This window comes from Fragaria vesca, unplaced genomic scaffold, assembly GCF_000184155.1.
Source record: "Fragaria vesca subsp. vesca unplaced genomic scaffold, FraVesHawaii_1.0 scf0513139, whole genome shotgun sequence".
Lineage (NCBI taxonomy): Eukaryota > Viridiplantae > Streptophyta > Magnoliopsida > Rosales > Rosaceae > Fragaria > Fragaria vesca.
In genome coordinates, this window is record NW_004443446.1 from 664,595 (window position 1) to 669,073 (window position 4,479).

The window sequence follows — 4,479 nt, forward strand, 5'->3', positions numbered from 1 at the left end:
AGAAGATGTAATCCCAGCTTTGAACACATGGATGGATTACAGGTAAATCATGGATTAAATTGTAATAAAGCTCATTCAATCTGATTGCCACAAGTTTGGTAACTGTAGTGATGTCTCCCTTGAAAGCGCCATCTTTGAGATTGAAATTGTAGTGACATCATTCTCGCAATAAAACTCATTCAACCTGATTGCAACCATTTTGGTAACTGTGATGACGTCTCCCTTGAAGGCCCCATCTTTGACCGTAATTTAGCTTGTAAATATCACTCAGTCGACCTCGTATGGGTTTGATAGGATATAACATTTATTCTCCTTGCTTGGCCGCTGCAACTCACGAATAGCCGCAGCTAAATAAGGTGTCTGCGGCTCAACAACCATGTTCGCAGCTCAACATAAGGTGACCGCGGCTCAACATAAGGTGACCGCGGCTCAACATAAGGCGTCTGCGGCTCAACATAAGATGTCTGCGGCTCAACATAGGGTGACCGCGGCTCAACATAAGGCGTCCGTTGCTCAACATAAAATGTCTACGGCTCAACATAGGGTGACCGCGGCTCAACATAAGGCTTCCGCGACTCAACATAGGGTGTCTGTGGCTCAACATAAGGTCATCATCTCTGTTAATAACCGCGGTCATTTAATAAGTTGCGTTGTGCATTGCGGCTCAACAAGATGAGTCGTGATATTTACTTCTTAATGGCTGCGGTCACTAATGGACCCATCCATTTGGTTTGCCACGTAGGTCGTGCCAAATATTGGTTCAAACACCTCCATGGCGAAGAGGTGTAATGTCCGTCTAATGTCGGACTCAGAACCTGCTCCATCGAGTGACTCTCTTAGAGCGTGCTGAAATTTTTTCAGACAATCTTGATTTATATGTTTAGGCACCATTTCAGTTAGTAAACCAAAACGCTAATGATCCTCTTTTAACACGTCATCAAGTGCTACGTTTGCGAGCCATTTGGAAACGGACTCTATGCCTTCTATGGCAGTCATATCTAGAAGTGCCATCCGTAAAGACATCTTTCATTGACTGAAAGAGATTGTTGTCGGTATTAAGGAAATACCTTCTCCGCCCATAGACCAGTCAGGAAACTTGTAGATACGATGTATATCTTATCTTGCCAAGCATAAGCAACAACCACGTAGACCGTGCTCCAGCCATGGCGGGCTCCGCCTCCGACATACTTCCGGTAGACCGACATCCGGGCTACCCTGCCATGGTGAAGGATTATCAATGCCACAACGGGAAGGTGCTCCTCCAAGCTCCACAAAAAGGCACCATGAGAATATATATATATATATATGTGTAATTAGTCCCACATCGAAAGTATAATATGTGAGGGAACCTTCCTTAGCTATAAAAGGAAGGCTTCTCATTTGTAGAAAGGATCTCTGATCTATGTCTCGATTGATCCAACTCCTTCCCGACTCAACTCCACACTTGTAACAACTAAGGCATTGATGCCTCATGATAGTAGATTCAAGTGGACGTAGCCATGCCCTCCGATGGCATGGTGAACCACTATAAATGTTGTGTCTTTGTGTGTATGTTTATGTTCTACCGTGCTTCTACATAACCTACGGGTTCTTGCAGAAACAATTGGCGCCGTCTGTGGGAAGCATTACGAAAAGACATGTTACTCTGCCTCCAAGAGGCAGTTCACTCATGTCCATGAGAGCTATAGGGTCGTCGGGTCGACCCCAAGCCCAGGGCTTAGTAGGTAGCCCAGCCATCGGGTCAGCAGGCCGCTCAGTAGGCTCAAGCTTTCAACGGGCCAGCAAGCCGTCCAGCCTGGTCCAACTATCATCAGGCCCAAGCCATCAGGTGGCATGGCATGACCCGCCCATGAGCTCTTCACTGCCTCGGCAAAATCGGAGATGATTCACCGGGACCCGATGAGTTCATGCATTCACAATAGTTAGCCATGTCGACCGGTGCTTCACCGGGAACGATCCACTCCTCCCGCTGGCCCATTCTTCCTCTTACTCCGAGGACCTTCAGCGACAACGTTAATCGTTTCTCCGGCCGGGAGGAATTCGTCATGAGTGCATATGGAAGACTGGAAGAGGGGATACGTCCAGCGTTATCAGGGTCTCGTTGGCAGCTTTATTACAAACTCATTGCCTTGAGATTCAGGTACCGATCAGTCAACTCGGAGACTCCACCAACCATAACACCCAGTCCAGACCCTTGTCTCCTCGACCGAGAAAGTAACTCACCGGGAACCCATTGGCATCATTCACAAGTATGTGTTTCTAGCCGTTGAGTTTATACAATTACCGGCATGAACGTTCCCATCACAACTACTCTGGGCACCCAGCCGCCCAAGTCTTAAAAATGAGTCTTTCTCTATCAGAGAATCCCGCCGGCTGATGGGCTACTCTATCTCACCAGTCAATAGCGCCATGATTGCCATCGGGATCGCTCCATGCAGAATCGCCAGAACCGCTCGCATCTATCCGGGTGATCAGAATTTTTCAATCTTACTGGTCGTCCTAGCTTCCGATAGCATCACGAACATCACCGGTAGTCAATAATTCTTGCTTGGGCATGTCGGCGGTCTCTCGATTACGACGGCTAAACCCTTCGTTGGCATTATCTCGATCGAGATTTCCAGGTTCACGCATCTAGCGTCGCCGAATCCGACCTAATCAGGGATTAGCTTCCTTCCTGGAATAGCTCCCTTCCGGGAATAGCTCATCGACGATGCCTCGTGCGGGAACACACCCATGTTTCAACTCCCAGGCAGTTTGCCAACGGGACAACAGTTAAGAAAAATGGAGAAAGAATTGAGGAACTGCTGCAAACAGTATGTCAGCTGCTCTAGACACTACCGCGAAGCAAACAGGACAGATGTCTGGCAATCATCATCTTTGCTCATCCAACTGGTCGTACACACCACCGGTGCCAAGCTAAGTTCATTTTTTTTCTCATAAGCAAACATGGCTCATGTTTTGAAGTTTGAAAGTTAAACATATCAATTGTTAGACATAAATGCTAGCTTTAAATCATGCGTAAATCATGCGTGTCACCTGCTTGATTCCATGCGTCCAGAGAGCAACTTGTTTGTTAGACACCTGTCATTTGATATTTTGTGCACAAGTCTATTGGCTATTTGTTTACGTGTGTGTGCATGCCCTTCTGCACCCATCAACCATGCACGTACGTTAGAGGTATTGGTAAAAGTATAGTTGCATTGGGGTTTATTATATCAACCATAATACAAGCCTAATTGTCTCTATACTTGGATGGTTAGACCAGTCCTTACCCTTATAATGCTCGGCAACAGCTATTGGGGTATTGAGTAAACATGTTGAGTTACTAGACAGGTATACAATTATTGCATTATATGATTAGTAATCTACTTGTTGTTTGACCTGGAGCATTGCTCCATGCTCACTTATACGGGTCTTAAAAGGTGAGAACATAGTTGTTGATTACCCCTCAAGATGCATAAACAATATCTGATATAATTACGTACAACATTTGCATATAAATATGTCTTTAAGGTGTCAGGCCATCAATGCTACTCAACAACGGCATCCCGGAGGTAGAGTTGAGTGGAACTCAACAACGGTACCGAAGTTACTCGACTATGGTTCACCGGGGATAGTCTATCCAACCATGCCCCCGGCCGGTACCCTGGCAACTTGGTCTAGATGTGGTATCACTCAACTCGTGCAGTACACCCAGCCATGGAAACCCGCAACAAACGCAACTTTGTAGTCCTAGTCTAAGTTGGTCATCGAAATTACAGAAATTTCACTTATCTATATATAGGTCTTAGAAGGGGGGTGCATAGGCCTTTTTTGAATTTTCGTTTACTTCTGTATCCGAGGATAGCAATCACTTGTGCTATCCCCGATTCACAGGATACGAGTTTGCAGAAAGTAAAGCAGCAAATAAAGAAACAACACAAGGATGTTTTTTACTCGCAGAAACCTTAAATGCAGGGAGAAAAACTGCGTGTCTTTAACTCTTGAGAGACAAAACTTTCCACTAAGTTGAAGTAACTTCTTACAAGAATAATAGTTCTAGTGATACACTACCACAGTGCTATCCTTCTAGTCCCAAACTAGTCTAGACCTATTCCCTCTCTTGTTTCTAAGCTCTTACAACATGGAACACTTTCAGAAGCTTTGTTCGTGAATTCAGCTAACCACTAGCTGATTCAACCTTGAACACTTCTTGGGTTGGTTGCACTACACATCCCTCATGGTATGCAACATGATATGAGTTGATGAAAGAAGTTTTGAGTTCAAGCTCTAAGGTTTACAGTCACGAAGAAGACTTAGAGCAGCATGAACAATGCAAGCTAAAAACTAGACTCAACAAAGAAAACGCAATAAGGCAGTTTTCAACAACCATTGAGCAAAGCCAAAGCTATAGATATATATAGGCAGACAAGGCATCAAAGATGATGCAAGCTGATCTCAACAAGTTTCAGAAAGGTTTGGACAGAAGTGTTTGGCTCC